A 20216-nucleotide genomic window follows, 5' to 3' on the forward strand; every position below is an offset into this window, starting at 1 on the left:
CCCTTTCTTTTTTTTTTTTTTTTTTTTTTTTTTTTTTTTTTCAAATTCACAGTATGAATCTTTGAAAATACGTAACGTGAATTCGGATTCACACGGTGAATCCGAAATATATTTTTCACATTCACACGGTGAATCCGAAATATATTTTTCACATTCATAATGTTAATATATGAATTTAGATATTTTTAGATTTATTTTTTGATAAATAATAAGCTTTAGAAATTAAAAAAAATATTTGGTTCCTTCAATAACCAATAATAATTATGGTTTTCTATTGAACTTTTCATATATATATATATATATATATATATATATATATATATATATATATATATATATATATATATATATATATATATATATATATATATATATATATATACATATATATATATATAAACTTAATAATTTTTTTATTTTACCTAAAAAAAATTATCAATTAAGACTAGAGAAATTGATCATAATCTTTTCTTTTTTCAAAGTCTTTCCAAGAAAAGTTTCCATAAAATAGTTAAGAAATTGAAAAACGCTAAAAAAAATTAGTAAATTACTGAAATTGTCTATATAGTTTGGTTAAAATTGCATGTTTGGTACCTAACTTTTTTTTGCACTCGAATCGTCCCTGTAGTTTGATTTTCTTGCGTTTTTCGTCCCTATGGTTTGGTCAAAGTTGCATGTTTGGTCCCTAACCTTATGTATGTTGTAACGCCCTGATTCTCAGGTATTGCTTTTAAATAAGATTTATTGGGTTAAGCTCTACTCGACGAGTTGGTTGACCTACTCGTCGAGTAGCAGTGGGGTGGGATCGCGTGTTAAGTGACCTACTCGACGAGTCCATGTTGGGACTCGGCGAGTAGGAGCTGGCAGATGAAACCCTAAATCTCGGGGTTTGCACCTCTATTTAAAGGAACCTCGGCCTCCTTTGGCCTCTTTGCAGTCTCTGAGAGCTCCTTAAAACCCTAATACATGCGTGTGTGTGTGTGTGCCATTGTGTGTTTTAAGCTTGAAATGAGGATCTTTGGAGGGAGAAGGCTTGGAGGACAAGGAGATTGGAGCAAGTAGATTGTGGGAATCAACTCCTATCTTAGTTATCATCTTCTGGAGGTAACCATATTGCCTTTTTCCTTATGAATCTCTTCTATTGGTTGAGTTTTAGGGTTTTTGGTGAGATATTAAGTTGGAAAGATGAGCTATGGGCTAGATCTGAGGTTGTAACTTTAGATTTGGACCCTCCTTGGATTCTAGAAGCATAAAGTTTCAGTTTTGGTCATGATTAAGGTCCCTCTTGAGCATGAAGTTCCATTAAGAACTTAAAATAGGCATTTAGAGCCTTTAAAGCCATGCATGCACGTAAAGTTTGCAACTTTACGTGATAAGCACGCCCTAGAAGCTTGGATCTGTGATTTGGAGCCGCTGCATGGCTCAAAACAAGTCTGTATGGAAAGAGGACTGAATGGACTCGACGAGTCGTAAGGTTGACTCGGCGAGTCACATGAAGATGGCCGTGAACTCGACGAGTTGAATGAACAACTCGGCGAGTCCGACGAAGATTACCATGAGACTCGACGAGTTGAAGAACAACTCGGGGTGTCGGATGAGTTTTCCCTAGAATATGTATGCGTGTGTATCCGTCGAGTTGCAAGGAGGGAACTCGACGGGTGGCCTTAAAGTTTAATCGGGAATCGAAGGAACTCGGTGAAGTCACCCCGATGACTCGGTGAGTTGGATTTTACTTCAAGGAACTCGACGAGTAGCCGAGGGTACTCGGCGAGTTGGGGTCAACATGGACTGTTGACCTTGACTGAGGACTTTGACTTTGACCAGGGGTTGACTCGTGGGTTATGGGGTACCTTATAAGGTTAAGGACTTATGAGTATATTGTACTATGATCATATGTGGTGGAGCCTGTGTCAAGTGATTCGAGAGTTGGAGTGTATCTTCCGAGTCGACATCTGCAAGGAGAGTTATCCTCACTATATCGATAGGGTCTACGGCACCAAGGCCGACCCTTTAGTTGTTATTGTTGTGGTATGTTGCATGTGATTATGATCTGCTAGATCGGAATCAGGGTAGACAGTATTTTATGCTATTATGATCCGTAAGGATTGGTATGTTAGTGACCTGCTAGGTGGGTACTCTAGTTACGAGAGAATTCTATGATTGATGTTCAGTGTGATAGATATGTTTGATGCTTGTATATGCCAGTATATAATAGTTATGCGCACTTGGTTATTTGCTTGTGGGTTGGGTTGAGGCGGTCCTGCTTTGTGTTGTAGGTCATCATACCCTATGAGCGGTCCGGGGAGACTGCAGGCCCACGTGGCGGACCAGTCATGCCAAAGGCTCGGGATAGATTCAGATAGACTGTAGGCCCATCAGGGCGGTCCAGTCAGGCCGATGGCCCAGTATGCATGTTGATTGATTGATTGTTGGTGATATGTCATTGTCTGTGTGGTATTGGTATTTTGGGGGTAGCTCACTAAGCCCTCGGCTAACAGTTTTCAGTTTATTGTTTCAGGTACTTCAGGAGATCATGGCAAGGCGAAGGCGTGACCGTACCGCTCCTCATCCTTATGTTATAATTTTGGGACACTCTGATGGATATTGATTTGAAAACATTCTGTAAACGATGCTATTTGATTTTTATTTATGATAAAAAAAAGTTTAAATTTGGCGTAAAATTTATGAATGTTACAAGTTGGTACCATAGCCTTGTTTTGAGTAAATTGGAGGAACACTCGTGTGAATCCAGTCTCAAATCAAGTAGATTTTCGGAAAGTAAGTTTTAAAAATGGTTTTCAAAATAAAGGATGGAGGATGCAGAGGGTACGATCAGCCGGAGCCTGTAAGTAAACCCCAAAATACCATACAGTTATTTGATATTCTGATATGTTAGAACAGCATGCTAGTGTTAGGCTAGGGATCTTCAGGAATCGCATGATAGATTTGTCTGATTATATGATACCTATTAGCCTAGGGTTTCTTGTATATAGAATTAACATCATAATTGTAGATGTTTAGTATATGCATCACGGCTGTATATAGTCAAGATCTTATAGCCTGAGAATGTCTGATTCGACCTTAGAGTAGGATTGGATATTCGAAAGTCTATCGGGTCCAACGTTATGTGCGGCTAGCATACACTAGCGCTGCAGTGGCTGATGGAAGTTCCATGGAGGTGTGAGTTGTGCAGAGCTGTGGGATCAGTTGTAAGATAAGCGATGTCCCCTAGTAGTGAGGGTTGAGCGTACATTATGTTGAGTATAGTATTAGGGCGTTGTGGGGATACTTGAGACAAATATGGGTAGGTGTGGAAGGTAGTATGGGCCCGTACTACTGGAAGCACAGGACCCATACGCGTAGTAAGGAAGTCACAACCCCTAGGATTTGTGGGTTTTGGTCTCCCGATATTATGTTATTTATCTGATGATTTATATATTTCAGTATGGTAGTGATGAGACGTGTTGCTTCTGGATCCAAATCACGATCAGGATCGGGGTCGGGAGACAGAGGGTTGGAGGTGCCAGTAGCACCTGAGCCCGTGGTACAGATAAGGATCGAGGAGTTGGATGCCAGGATCCGGGAGATCATGCACGATGAGGTCGTTGTAGCTTTCCGAGCGCAACTACCAGAGATGTTTGGGTCGATCAAGACCGAGATGGTTGAGTATTTTGATGAGCGATATGCAGCTCTGGTAGAGACAGCAGCCACTACAGCCACTTTGGCTGTAACTGCAGCGGGGGCTGGAGGAGGAGCCGGCAGGGATTTCCAGTACCGGGGCTTCGATAATACGAAGCCCCCAACATTTGATGGTACACAGGATGCGATCAGAGCTATGCGGTGGTTGTCTGACGTGGAGGGCTGTTTCTTCACGTGCTCATGTCCTGCTGACCAGAAGGTCAGGTGTGCTCTGAACCTGCTTAGGCTCGGGGCAAAGAACTGGTGGAGAGTGACAACATGTTCATATTCTGATGATCAGCGGGCTGCTATTACTTGGGAGCAGTTCCGGGATATGTTTCGCACCCGCTACGTTCCACGCGTGGAACGGGAGTGGCTTGCTTAGGAGTTTTTGACATTGAGACAGGATGGGGAGTATGTGATGGAGATTACCCAGATGTTCATTGAGAGGGCTATGTGTTGCCCGGAGTTTGCATCAGAGTAGTCTCAGATGACTCGTTATCTGATTATGCTCAAGACGGATATACGACAGTTTGTGGCTACACAGTGTTGTGAGACCCTCCTGGATCTACAGGAAGCCGCGAGGTGGCGTGAGTTGGAGATAGAGCTGCAGCTGAAGGAGCATCGTTAGGCACTAACACAGTCTCAGTCGGCGCCTAAGCGGTCTAAGACCGCTGATACTCGATCTGGGAGTCAGTAGAGCCGCACTTGTGGAAAGTGGTGGCAGGTGTCATTCGAGAGTTTGTCGAACGGGAGGTGGGTACCACAAATGTGGCAAGGAGGGGCACTATGTCAGGGACTGCCATCAGTCCGCCCCTCCAGCAGATATGATGATTTGTTACCATTGTCATCAGGTTGGTCATGTGAAGACCAACTGTCTATAGTTCGCCGTCAAGCCGGCGCTGGGTTCCGCGCCAACTACTGTGAGGATTGGAGATGGGAGGCCAGTGAAGGTGGAGCCTCCGAAGGCTCGGGGTCGCGCCTTCCAGCTTGCGGCCGAGGAAGCCAAGGCAGCACCGAACGTGGTTGCTGGTACGTTTCTTTTCTCTGTCTCAATTATTGTATTGGTGTTATGCTTATTGATTGTACCTGTGGTTAGGTATGTTTTTAGTGTATTCTTTGCCCACTTTGGTATTATTTGACTTGGGAGCGAGTCGTTCGTTTGCATCTCAGACCTTCTCTAGAGGGTTCAGTGTGCCAATAGATGATCTTGAGTGTCCATTGCGAGTTTCGATCGCCAACGAGCACGGGGTTTCTGCTTCTTCGGTCTACCGGGGATGCGAGTTGGAGATTTTCGAGGTGTCCTTCCCGATAGATTTGCTTCCTATCCCCATGGGGGATGTATGTGTGATTGTAGGGATGGATTGGCTTAACCATTTTGGCACCATGATCGACTGTGAGGGACAGCGGGTGGTGGTTCGAACCCCAAGTGGGGGAGAACTGGTAGTATATGGTGAGGGAACTAGGTCGGGATCAGGGTTTTGTTCGGCGGCCAGGGCTCGACAGTATATTCAGCATGGGTGTGCTGGTTATTTGGCGTATGTGGTAGATATGCAGGTTAGAGAGCAACTCTCAGTTTCAGAGGTCTCGGTGGTTAGAGAGTTTGTTGATGTGTTTCCGGAGGAGTTACCCGGAGTGCCTCCGGTGAGGCAGGTTGAGTTTAGGATTGATCTAGTGCCAGGTGCGGCCCCTATCGCCAAGGCGTCGTACGTTTGGCACCGTCGGAGATGCAGGAGCTATCATCTCAGTTGCAGGATCTGCTGGGTAAGCAGTTTATTCGTATGAGTAGTTCACCCTGGGGAGCACCAATTCTTTTCGTCAGGAAGAAGGACGGTTCGCTTAGGATGTGCATTGACTATAGGGAGTTGAACAAGTTAACGGTGATGAACCGTTATCCACTCCCGAGGATAGACGATCTTTTAGATCAGCTGCAGCGTGCATCTTGGTTTTCCAAGATTGATTTGAGATCAGGATACCACCAGGTCGGGGTGAGGGAGGAAGACGTGGAGAAAACCACGTTTCGGACTCGTTATGGTCATTATGAGTTCGTGGTGATGCCGTTTGGGCTCACCAATGCGCCAGCGGTGTTAATGGATCTGATGAACCGAGTCTGCAGACTGATGCTCGATCGCTCGGTCATTGTGTTCATAGATGATATCTTGGTATATTCCAAGACCCGAGAGCAGCATGAGGAGCATCTCAGGGAGCTGTTGGAGGTTCTGCGGCGAGAATGGATGTATGCCAAGTTCTCGAAGTGTGAGTTTTGGTTACGAGAGGTCCAGTTCCTCGGACATCTCGTTAACCAGGAGGGGATTTTGGTCGATCCGGCCAAGGTGGAGGCAATTATGCAGTGGGAGACTCCGAAGTCTCCCTCGGACATTAGGAGTTTCTTGAGTTTAGCAGAGTACTACCGGATATTTATTCGAGATTTCTCCAAGATTGCAATACACCTCACTCGTCTTACGAGGAAGGGGGTGGATTTCCGGTGGGGCTCTGAGCAGCAAAGGGCATTTGAGACCCTCCGGCGATGTTTGTGTGAGGCGCCCGTGTTGACGCTCCACGATGGAGTCGAGGATTTTGTGGTATTTTGTGATGCATCCATCACAGGTTTGGGGTGGTCCTCATGCAGAGGGGACGGGTGATAGCCTATGCATCGCGGCAGCTGAAGCCGCATGAGATGAGATACCCTACGCACGATTTTGAGTTGGGAGCGGTGGTTTTCGCCCTCAAGATTTGGAGGCATTATTTGTACGGGGTCCGGTGTACTATATACACGGATCACAAGAGTTTGAGACACATCATGGATCAGCCGAACCTGAACATGAGGCAGTGCAGGTGGCTGGATGTAGTCAAGGACTATGATTGTAAGATCCTTTACCATCCTGGTAAAGCGAATGTGATTGCGGACACCTTGAGCCGCAAGTCAGCTGGGTCTTCAACCCCGGCAAGGTGTATGAGGATAGCGGTGGATTCCCCGTTGGTGGGTTTGGTCAAGGATGCTCAGATTGAGGGTATGAGACCAGAGAACTGGAAGTTGGAGAGGATTAAGGGCGAAAGTGCCCGGTTTGTTCAGGATAGCCGCGGATTGTGGACTCGTTACGGTCGGGTTTGGGTTCCGATGTCCAGAGGGGTCCGACAGACGGGGATGGAGGAGGCTCATAAGTCTTGCTTGTCTATACACCCGGGGGCCACCAAGATGTACCGGGATCTGAGTTTGAGTTACTGGTGGCCGTGCATGAAGCGAGAAATCGTTGGGTATGTTGAGAGGTGCTTGACCTATAGGATGGTCAAGGCCGATCATCAGAGGCCGCATGGCAAGCTGCAGCATCTGGAGATTCCCATGTGGAAATGGGAGCAGATCAAGATGGATTTCATTACGAAGTTGCCGAAGACGACAAAGGGGTTCGGTGCTATATGGGTAATCGTGATTCGATTGACCAAGAGTTCCCATTTCCTAGCCATACGGGAGAGTTCGTCGGTAGAGAAGTTGGCCGACCTGTACGTCCTCGAGATTGTCTCTCGCTATGGGGTTCCAGTTTCCATTGTTTCCGATCGGGATGTCCGATTTACTTCCCGATTTTGGCAGAAGTTCCACGAGGAACTAGGTACGAGACTACATTTTAGTACGACGTTCCATCCGCAGACTGATGGGAAGAGTGAGCGGACCATCTAGACCCTCGAGGATATATTGAGGGCGTACATCATAGATTTCGGTGGGAGTTGGGATTCCCACCTACCACTTGTAGAGTTCGCCTACAACAACAACTATCATTCCAGTATTGGCGCCCCGCCTTTCGAGTTGTTGTATGGGCGGAAGTGTAGGACCCCAGTCTGCTGGGGCAAGGTTGGGCACAGGGCGATGGGTCTGACAAAGGTAGTCTTGCAAACTACCGAGACGATACAACAGATTAGACAGCGACTGCAGACCACTCAGAGTCGACAAAAAAGTTATATCGACCGACGCCGATCTGAGCTGGAATTTCAGGTGGGTGACATGGTTCTCCTGAAGGTCTCACCCTGGAAAGGAGTGATCTGCTTCAGGAAGAGGGGAAAATTGGGTCCCCATTACATTGGGTCGCCAGGATTATGGCCAGGGTTGGCATGGTGGCTTATAGGCTAGAGCTTCCGGAGAAGCTTAGCCAGATCCATAACACATTTCATGTTTCACAATTGCGAAAATGCATTATGGACCAGGGGGTAGTGGTATCGTTGGATGGCATTCAGGTTGATGAGCGCCTGAACTATGTGGAGATTTGCGGCTATTTTGGAAAGGAAGAAGAAGATTCTACGGAACAAGGAAATACCTTTAGTAAAGGTACAATGGGAACATCGGAGGGGATCCGAGTGGACATGGGAGCCGGAGGCGGAGATGCGCGAGCATTACCCCGCATTGTTTACTCCAACGGACTTCGAGGACGAAGTCTAGTTCAAGTGGGGGAGAGTTGTAACGCCCCGATTCTCAGCTCTTGCTTAAATAAGATTTTTTGGGTTACGATCTACTCGACGAGTTGGTTGACCTACTTGTCGAGTAGCAGCGGGGTGGGATCGCGTGTTAAGTGACCTACTCGACGAGTCCATGTTAGGACTCGGCGAGTAGGAGCTGGCAGATGAAACCCTAAATCCCAGGGTTTGCACCTTTGTTTAAAGGAACCTCAGCCTCCTTTAGCTTCTTTGCTGTCTTTGAGAGCTCCTTAAAACCCTAATACGCATGTATGTGTGCCCATTGTGTGTTTTAGGCTTGAAAAGAGGATCTGTGGAGGGAGAAGGCTTGAAGGAGAAGGAGATTGGAGCAAGTAGAGTGTGGGAATCAACTTTTATCTCAATTATCATCTTCTGGAGGTAACCATATCGCCTTTTTCCTAATGAATATCTTCTACTGGTTGAGCTTTAGGGTTTTTGGTGAGATATTAAGTTGGAAAGATGAGCTATGGGCTAGATCTGAGGTTGTAACTTTAGATTTGGACCCTCCTTGGATTCTAGAAGCATAAAGTTTCAGTTTTGGTCATGATTAAGGTCCCTCTTGAGCATGAAGTTCCATTAAGAACTTAAAATAGGCATTTAGAGCCTTTAAAGCCATGCATGCACGTAAAGTTTGCAACTTTACGTGATAAGCACGCCCTAGAAGCTTGGATCTGTGATTTGGAGCCGCTGCATGGCTCAAAACAAGTCTGTATGGAAAGAGGACTGAATGGACTCGGTGAGTCACATGAAGATGGCCGTGAACTCGACGAGTTGAATGAACAACTCGGCGAGTCCGATGAAGATTACCATGAGACTCGACGAGTTGAAGAACAACTCGGGGTGTCGGATGAGTTTTCCCTAGAATATGTATGCGTGTGTATCCGTCGAGTTGCAAGGAGGGAACTCGACGGGTGACCTTAAAGTTTAATCGAGAATCGAAGGAACTCAGCGAAGTCACCTCGATGACTCGGCGAGTTGGATTGTACTTCAAGGAACTCGGAAAGTAGCTGAGGTTATTCGGCGAGTTGGGGTTAACATGGACTGTTGACCTCGACTGAGGACTTTGACTTTGACCAGGGGTTGACTGGTGGGTTATGGGGTACTTTATAATGTTAAGGACTTATGAGTATATTGTACTATGATCATAGGTGGTGGAGTCTGTGTCAAGTGATCCGAGAGTTGGAGTGTATCTTCCGAGTCGACATCTGCAAGGTGAGTTATCCTCAAATCATACGAACTTCATAACAATCATCGTACTATTTTGGGTTCTCCCAATCTAAAGTGACCTAAAAAACGTTTTCACATAAGAACTTCAACATAGTTCTTATATGATTTGAGTTCTCCCAATCATAAACGTAACCTACAACAATGTGAAAAAAAATAAAAAAGAACAAAAACTTTTCCGCGTGCCACATAGAATTCGCAGGTGAAGACCTACGAAAATTCTATAAGAAAAGAAATGTTTCACCTATGAAAATTCCAAAAGAAAATAAATGTTTTGCCAGGCCGTCCACATTTTTGCACATAATGACATGAAAAAATTGTGGTAGATTTGTTCATTTTCCAATTTGTGGTTATTTTATGGTAATACTTTGTAATTTTTTTTAATATGGTTAGTTTCTCTTAAGACTATTTTTTTTTCATATTCTTAGATTACATTTCACAAACGGTCCCTATGGTTTTGTGAATATCATAATTTCAATCCAAGTTTTCAATTAGTGTCGACTGAGTCCATGTGCTTTCCAATTTTTGCAATGTGAGCCCAACCTAGTAACCCATTTGTGCTTCACTCTCCCAAGGTGTGTGTTCTTTTATATATATATATATATATATATATATATATATATATATATATATATATATATATATATATATATATATATCTTCTTCACACCAAATGACTCTAATTTCCATCATATCTTCTCTGTCATTGAAGAAACTTGAAGTTGGTGTTTTGTGGATGTGGTCGGTGTGTGTGTGTGTGTCTATATATATATATATATATATATATATATATATATATATATATATATAACATCCATAAAATTCATAAAAATTTAAAACTTTTAAAACCAATCCACAAATTGTTTACAAATTAGTTTTCAAAACATGTTTAATATCAGAGTTTTCCTAAAATTATGAAACAAAACACGATGAGGTGCACGATCACGCCTTTGCCTTCCCGCGATCATCTGAGGTACCTGACACATAACCCAAAACTCTAAACTCAAAGCACAGTGAGTTCCCCCAAAATATCAACACATCACATAATCACAACAGCAAACAACATGCATACATAGCCTTCAGTCTAACTGGAACGCCCCGCCGGCCTATAGTCTACCCGGTAGGCTCACAAAACCTACAACATGACTAGTACGCCACATCGGGCCTTCAGCCTATCTGGACTATTCTCCGGGCCTTCGGCCTGACTGGTACGCCCCACTGGCCTTTAGTCTATCTGGGAAGCCCTGGGTCTATTGGCCTTCATCACAAAGCAGGACCGCGTCAACCCAATCACACATACACCGTGTCGACGCACATATATAACAAACAAGCATACAAATAACCAACCAATAACAAATAGACAGATCTTACAGATCACTAAGCATAACATCATCCTATCTATCAGGATACATATCTAACATATCACTACAATACACAGTCATACGATCGCTACAGCACACAATCATATGACAAGTATACAAATAGCCGGCCTTGGTGCCTTCGACTCATAAGTACACGGAGGAAAACTCACCTCGCAAACTGAACAGAACTGGTGAGGCCTGACTCTGAATCTCATCTCTTTAATCCACACCTATTCCCACCAATGACTAATTTCCATTAAAATCCCAAAATACCCAAAATATCCTCAAGCTCAGACTTGGTCAGTCAACTAGTCAAACCTACTAAGTCAACTGAGTCAACCCAGTCGAGTTAACTCAACCGAGTCAACTCAGGACGTATATGTGAGGCGTACTCCTAAGATACGCTAGGCGTACTCCAACCCTCGCAGTCGACCACCATCGGGGTAGTTGACCTCGTACGCGAGGCGTTTCTACTAACTACGCGTGGCGTACCATTGCAAACTCCAAACTCAAGTAAGTGCTTAATGGCTTAAGCACTTAAGTCCATATTTCAGATCTAAGGTTCAATCACGCCCTAGAGTCATAAATTTTCCACCTTTTTGACTTTACAAGTCCAAAAAGTGTTTAATATAAGGTCTTAATCCATTAAGACCTTCCACAAGTTGCATGGAGTGATTCTAACCAAAGGGATTTCATTTTTATGGCTAAGGACCCCTCCTAGGGTCTGAAAGGACAACTCAAAACGCCCAGAACATGCCATGCTCACGATGATACCTTTGGGACCAAAAAGATGACATAAAACTCCACAACTAAATCTACAAGATTAAGAGAAAAAGGTGAAAGATTTATACCTTGAAAGGCTTGAAAATGAAAGATGAATCCCAGATCTAAGGTGCCTCTTTCTCCAAGTTGAGCTTGATCTTCTTCCTTCCTCTTCTAATCACACAAACACACTCTTTAATGTTTGAAACAACCTCACAAGATGCTTCTAGGGTTACACTCATGAAAGAGAGGATGAAGGTTGTTAAGGTGATGGGAAATGAGGCCATAAGAATGCTTAAATACGAACCAAACCCTAAAATTTGGGTTTCCTCACTTAGCGAGTACGCTCATGCGTAAATAGATGTACGCCCAACGTATTAGGGTGCGACCTAGTACGCTAAGCGTACCCACTAGTACGCATGATGTACTCCTCCCTGCCAAAATTATGAAAATGCCACTAGGGCTCCAATGCACAATTCCTTGGACTTAAGGACCAAAACGCAATATAATAAACTTAAAGAGATAAATTTAGAAGTACATGAGCGTCAAGATGTTACTATATATATATATATATATATATATATATATATATATATATATATATAAGTATGACTCTCTTGTTTACACCAAATGACTCTAATTTCCATCATATCATCTCTGTCATTGAAGAAACTTGAAGTTGGTGTTTTGTGCACATGGTCGTCGTACAACATTCGTTGCATCATGGACATAAAAGAATCCAAGCGACAGTTCTATGATTGCTCATTTCTTGGATCGAAGTGCTCTTCATCAGGTGGGTTGGCCCAACCATGTACCCTAGATCAAAGCAGACCATTCATCGTATCTTTACATCAATAATGTTCAAGAGTCACTGACATTTCTTGTGTTCAAAGCTAGGAAATACAAACTTTTATTAAACTTTGAGTTGGTTTTTCTTCTCCATCTATTTCTTTCACATATAAGTAGGTTGTAAAAGGTAATTCTGTAACACCAGTGTTCCAGGTAATTTCAGTAATGGCCTAATTTCCTTAAAAGTCGCAAAATTGGTCCATACGTTGGGCATACATGTTGGGTACGCTTGGTGTAGGACCTAAAGTGATGATCGTGGATCCCCCTCATCTATGTTGAGCATATGTGTGTTTACGCTGGGGTTATGTAAGCAGAGGACAAACCCTAATTTCTAGGATTCCGTCCCTATTTAAAGGAAATTATAGACTCTAACTTTTCCCTACCTCCAGCCTCCACCTCTCTTAGCCTCCGTTTTGAAACCCTAATTGAGTGTGTGTATGTGTTTTGAATCCTTAGAAGGTCACTTTGGGTGTTCTTCGTGGTGAAGGAAGACTCTTGAAGTTGTGGGGTTTACTCAAGCCTTTGGATTTAGCAATCACTCTCCCTTGTGCATCTTCTGGAGGTATAAAGCTCCAACTTTAATGCATATTCCTCTAGATCTTGATCAAGCTTAGATTTATAGCCCTTTTGTCCCAAAATCTTGATCCTTGTGAGTATGGAATACTCCAGGGCCTTTAAATTGTCCTTTTAGTCGTTTTGGGTTGTTTAGTGTCAGAAAAATGCAAGCTTGGACCTTGGTTTTCATCCATGCAAGAGCTAGGGGAGTTTAGTTGATAATTTAAATTAGGGGTGTATTTTTAGCCTCTTTGCTCCATGCAAAGTCATAAAGTTTATAACTTTATGATCCTAGATGTTTGTTGGATGCTAGATCTGAAATTTGGATGTTAGGTCTTAGTGCTTTAAGACCTTATTAGGAAGTCTAGATTTCTGATGTGTACATCAGGCGTAACTTTGCGTACGCTGCGCGTACGTGATCGTTGCCCCGTAATCCTTATGTATCGAGCATTGTATGCAGAGCATAGTAGGTGGTATGTTGGACGTACTACCTGGAAATTCTCTTGGGCCATTTTTGAGCCTTAGGTCTTTAGGGGTTTTGGGTTTTGACTAGTTAAATCATGAATAGGAAGGGAAAAATGCTCTTTTGCCCTTATATAGGCAAAGGATTAAATAAACTTTTGTTTATGGGTTAATCCCGATTATTAATTAGGGTTATCATTGGGATATTTTAGTGTGAGGAGCCGTATGGACAACAACTCGAGTGTGCGATTCAGTTATCTTCAGTTAGAGGCAAGTCTCCTCACTGTATCCGTGGGTCGAAGGCACCAATGTCGGCCCATTATTTTTTTAGGTAGAATGCTAGATGTTGTGACAACTACACCTCATCTTTGCATCCTTTTAGCCACTATACCTCCATACCCCCCCCCCCCCCAAGTCTCCATGCAAGGCATGTAAATAACCAACAAATAACTAGAAAAGCATCTCCTCCCTCTCCATTTAAACCCTCGGTCGAGAGGCATTCATTACCTCCAAAAAAATCACTTTTCTTTCACTCTTCATCTCTTTCTCTCAAAAACGAGCCAAGGTCTCCAAGAACTCCCCTTCTTCAAGTGATTCTCGGGTTTTTGGGTAAGTATAGCATAATACCCTAGTGTTTTATACAATTTTTTTTTATAGTTTTACCATGCTCACACACATTATCATGTGTTAAATCTTTAGGATACTAACATCTCCAAGAAAGTTTATCGTCTCCATCTAAGATCCTAGGCTCGAAATCTTTATCTCATCACTTCAAACTATCCACAAAATCCACTCAAGGTGAGGTTGCCCCATCGCCTCTTCATCCATTCCCTCTGACTGTTTCGAATTGTAATCATCGGGAATTTCCACCACCACATATGAATCCCCCAACAGAAAATCAATGTTGCATTTATTACAAAGAGGCATGCCAATAGTGCTAGCACGAACACTCTCAGTAATTCGGGAGTCTAACCAATCCAATCGTCGCTTGATAGATGAACGACTCCCTCCAGTCGCCAACTCCCCCAACGTCTCGTCCTCTAGATAAAGAGGCAGAGGATCGTCGGGAGAAAAAGCGTCAACAAATACGCCGATCAACTCCGGGTCAGCATGCACACCTGACCCTTGTGCGATAGCACCGCCAGGTCTATCAAGAGCAAGAGCACGATCAATGCTGACTGGTGGAGGAAGGATCTCCACTAGAGGCACTTCCCTGCATTGCAAATTGCCCTGGAACCTACCCCATAGGACCATCTCAAAAGGAATGATCCTCTCACGACCTACAACAAGGAACAAATCACACATTTAAGGATTGGAAAAGCCATCTCCCTACCAAGATTCACATAAAAAATAAAGGGAAGGGAGGGGGAAGATTCACACTTAACATACTTCTCCATGAAGAACTGGGGCATCATCATGTGTGCCTTCCAGGCGGCGCTCATCCCGACGACAGCCAACATTTAGTCATCTTAATCCTCCCAATTAAAGGAAATAGTTCTTAACACCTATGCCACAATCTTGCTACCCCCCCGAGAGTTGGGGCATCCGCCCAGTGAAAGCAGTCCGGCGAGGATATCCAAAGCCAACCAAATTGCGGTACTCCCACAACCATTTGTCCTACTAGTTCTTTCTAAGGGCCTTCTGGTTTATGATGAACGCATGCACACCCCGCCATTGATAGAACGCGTGTACGTCATATTGATTAAAGGAGTTGAAGAAGTACTTGAAAGCCTAGAATTGAGGGAGCATGCCCAAAGCCCGTCGGGCCATCTCGAAACCAACTATCTTGTTGAGAGTGTTAGGGGTCAGATCTTCAACATACAAGCCATACTGACGTATGATCTCATAAAAAAGTCGGTAAATTGGTAGCCGGAGACCCGCCTCGAATATTGGGATTGGGACTCCAACCTTCTCTTCAGGCAGCCGGGAAATGTGTGCTTCCGTTTGAGGATATTGCACCCCGTGCTCAGGAAGAAACCCAAATCGGGCCTATAGGGACTCAAATTCTTTTGTTGAAGGTTGGATTCCAGTGATCAGTATCTCCATTGCTTACCGATAATAGATGCAACACGAAAGAGAAAGGAAACAAAGAAAAAAGAAGAGATGGTTGAATATCAGTAGAGTGAAGAAAAAATGATATCGTCCCCAATAGAAAAAGATTTAAATGAGAGGCAGGAAATTCGAACAATTACAATGATGAAAACTTTCTGGGCAGCTAATTCCGTCACATTAATAGACGTCGAAACCATCCCCGCCGAACACATGTCTTGATCTAAGCTACACCAACCCAACTACCCAAGACTAACAGTGGCGTCTACTAGTCTAGGGGTCTTGTTAGTGAATACCTCCGAGAATACGCCAAAGATAACATGATGATTATCCATTAGACGACCTATTTGACGGTCGTTACCTGGCACAAATGCTAGGTCTGGGCCCTCACCCTAGCGATCTCGTGTTTAGGCCACGGTGTCCTAATACCAAGGACCATAACAGGCCAAAATAGTACCTGGTTTCTTGTCACACCCCCAAACCAAGGATGGCAGAAACGTCCGGGGGTGGAGGACTTCATGTATAGTATCATACCAACAATGGCAATAGTGATGAAAGTAAACACAACCAACATATATATAATTGAAAGAGTTACATCATTGTATGAATTACATGTTTCAAAATCAATTACAATATGTTGACAAAATATGAAATGTTTGACGCCTTAACGTCCCATCCTCAAAAGCACTTGGTTAGAATAGTCCTCTTAGCCAAGATTGAAAGGATGTCAATCTCCCACTCTCAGTCTGGTATTCGAGAAGGAGCACTACCTAACTGAAATATCTCACTACGAAACTTCAATATAGAACTTCTAAACCAACAGACCCTGAACTCGGGTAGTTGCCTTCCCTTCCTAGTCCTAGATCTGAGTTACTAGCTTTCTAGACCGACGGTTGTAGGCCTCCCTCAGGTCGGCTTTAGTCGAGCTCCCCAACTCACTCGATGGTACGACCTCTCCAACTAATAGACTTGATACCGTTCCGTTCCGCTCATGCTCCTTGAGAGGAAAGAAAGAGCTCGACTGTTAAAGAGGGGAAGCACGCCCTCCATCTTAGGAAAGCAGGTTATAACAAGCCAATTGATAAGTATGCTCTTGGGCTGTTTCCCTAGGAAGGAATATTGATAAGAACTGGTGTTTTTCCTGTAAGTTTGAATGCCATTAAGCATTCCCCAGTGCTTATGTACCATCTAAAAGTCTCAGCTCCCTTTATAGTAAAACTATTAAGGTTACTGTTTAGTGATTACCTGATAATACAAGTTGTTTGAAAAAGTGTCAACACAAAGGTTGGTGAGTTCATAAGCTTTTGATAGTAAGAGTTTGAAAATCGATCTTTGTAATGAGTTGTATGTTACCAAGAAAAATCCAGTATTTTCGTTATATAATTTATGTGATCCTAAATACCAGGACCGAGAATGAACAAGTATTTTCCATACTTAATGATATAAACGTGGTTTTAAATCGACATAAAACCCTTTTTGATATGAAGGCGTACAAGTATTTTTCCATACTCGAAGTAATTTCTGTGAGCTAAATCGACATAACTCGCTAATTTAAAAGTAGAACCCGTAAATATTATGATTTGTTAATACCACATGTGAGCTATTATAACCATACTTGACATAGACGGCCTCGTAACACGACGTTCTTCAGGCGTCGCCGTTAAATGACACTTGTCACCACAGACCTGCCGGTCTAGCTGTTGCAAGCAGCTCTGGTGTGGGTTTGTCAAACCCAATATAGATCTATACACAACTATCACGTTCTCCCTACAAGAGACTCTGGTTACAATTTATAGGACTTTTTGACTTTGTTACCATGAAGGTAACCCGAAGGGAATGACTCACAAATTTATTCATTAACAGATTTACGTGAACTAAACTGAGAACCTTTGATAAATAAGTTTGAAAGTAAATGATACATAAACTATACCTATTATAGTTTATCCCAAAACATTTGTAATGTACAAGAACTCTTTTATGAAAACACACTAGTGTTATGAATTCAAAAACTATGTTTATCATAGCTTAAAATATGTGTTTTAAATGAATGAAAAATCTTATCATGAATGACTAAATTTCAGTTTGTCATGATAAACTAACCAGGAAACACATTCGATATTTAGAACTTATTGTTATACACTTTGCTCAACATAATACAAAGTGTTATGAAAGTTATAAGCTGTTAACTAGTTTTTAACCTTTCTGCACTGTTTTAGAAAAATCATAGAAAAATCATACGAAGTAGAAAACTGAATCCATAAATTCTGAGAGTTCATAAACTCGGTCTAGTTTATCCGTAATTTTTATTATGATTTTTAGAAGTCTTTAACTTGTGATAAAATGTTCATATTCACAGACTGGTCCCGATTTGTTCTTGAAATGATAGGCTGTTTTGTAAAAATCACCATAAATCATAGAAAAATTGTATGGAGATGTGTAAGTAGTAATTTTAAAGCTAAAAACTTGAACTACATGCACTTAAAACAGTTTTGAAACTAAAATGCTTAAGTTGCCCAAAATAGTCCGTGAATGGGGTGTAACTTTTCTGATGAAAGCTGTTAGAAGAATTTAGTTATGTTCTTGATGATTTATCCTGTATTCTCCCCCTTAAAACTTAAGAAAAACATGAAAATGTTGGGGTATGAACTCACCTTGAGTGATTTCAATGGGTGAAAGTCGGAGTAGGGAAATGTTCAACTCAAGAACACTTGAAGATGCCTTGAAGATTTTCGAGAATCTAACACCAAAATGATGGAATTTGAGTAAGCAATCTATGATTGAAGTAGAATGGAGTGTAATTAACACAAGGAGGATGAATTATACTTACCAAGAATGTAATAAAGCTTGGTGATCAGTCTTGGAGTCTCGAAATAGAGAGAATAAGCTTGAAAGAAAAGTGGAGTTGGATCCTTAGTGAAATGAGAGCAAATGAGAGAAGTGATGAGAGAGGATGAGTTGTTCCAGCTCTTTAAATGAGGGAGAGGTTGAATTTGAGTGGGAAAAGGACTATGATGTGGCTAGGGATGGTGGGGAGGTGTGTGGGTTAGTCATGGAGTGGGTATGGGAGGTTGCTTGTGTCATAAGTTAAAGATAAGTCAACACTCCACCTCCTTGTACTTTACCCACTAAACTTTATTATTTTAATAAAGATTTTCATGAAATTATGATTAAATTATGAATATTTAGGGTTTATCATGGTACGATAGTTGTACAAAGTTTTCAATACCACAGTAGTACCATACCAACCAATTCAATATATATATATATATATATATATATATATATATATACATATATATATATATATATATATATATATATATATATATATATATGTTGTAAAAATCGGCCTAAGCGTTAGACGGTCTGCAACTGATTACGATTACAGGTGCTTTATAGAAATTGGTCAATATCGGTCCAAATCAGAATGTGGTCCTAAGCGCTTCTCAGTGGTCCTTGGCGCTTCTATGCATGAACGTTTTAAAAAAATTCAAATTTTCAAAATTTCAAATACTACACCAAAATTTACAAAATTTCAAAATTTTAAATTTTTAAGTATTCAAATTTTCAAATATTATAAACAATTTTTCAAAATTTCAAAATTTTGAATTTCTAAATACTAATTTTCTTATGATATATTAAGTTTTAAAGTAGTTTTATTAGTAATTTAGGGTCCACGCACCGAAACAATTAATCGTTTGACCTCAGTCAATCGCCAAGCTAGAGCTAAACGATTTTTACATAATTGATATATATATATATATATATATATATATATATATATATATATATATATATATATATATATATATAATGTTCTTAGGTTTGATGTTTATGATTGACGAGCCTTGATATTAACAGTTACCATATTAGTAAAGTTTAAAGTTTTAAACTTATGTTGGCGTGTCCAAATTTTCTCTACCGCTTTAACTTATAAACTCATAGTAGTCAAAAAAATTGGTACCAACTATACTTGGTACGGTAGTGGTAGCAAAATTTTTGTACCAACTATAATTGGTATGATATATAGTTTAGTGAAAAAATGATTGGTACCGTACCAATTCCACCCTACTTTTAGGTGAAATCAAAAGGAAATTATCTCTAGTGGGCCTATCTTGACTAAATTGTGTATTATTTACTCTATCCCGCATTGAACACATACTAATAGACATATCCATGTTAGGACACTTTAATGGTCATATAGAAAATGGAGGTTGGAGATGACTACTTCACGACCGAAGGTACCATCATAGTAGTTCTTCTAGGTTTTTAAACTAATACACTACTATATGCATTTTGCATTCTATGCCTGATCATATAACAATCACTCTTTCCAAACATAATCATATTCCACACTCAATATGTTATGTCATGAATGTTGTCAATTCTACCATGTGAAAACAAAAACAAACATAACATTTATAGACAACTATAAATAATATGTGTGGGAATACATAACAAAATCATTTTTAATGAAATTATATTATTTCATAAGAATTTATCACCTGTTGATTATAGGTTAAGTTATCATGTTGCATCCCTAAATGACTGTTACCAATGGTAACTATTAACATGTTCTTTCACAATCTTTAACACCATTCAAATAATCCTGGGAGTTACGATTTCATAATAGAGTTACACTCATGTCAATAATTATAACTGTTTTGTTAAAGTTAGATTATGTATATGATAAATATATGCATAAGTTTTAACAAAAAAATGGTTATATGATAGTACCCAATAAATTACAACTACTTTACACAAAATAACAACATACTTACATTTATTTTTACTTAAAGTTAATTGACACAAAAT

The sequence above is a fragment of the Lactuca serriola genome, chromosome 7 (assembly GCF_051521515.1).
Source record: "Lactuca serriola cultivar US96UC23 chromosome 7, Lser_US96UC23_V15, whole genome shotgun sequence".
Lineage (NCBI taxonomy): Eukaryota > Viridiplantae > Streptophyta > Magnoliopsida > Asterales > Asteraceae > Lactuca > Lactuca serriola.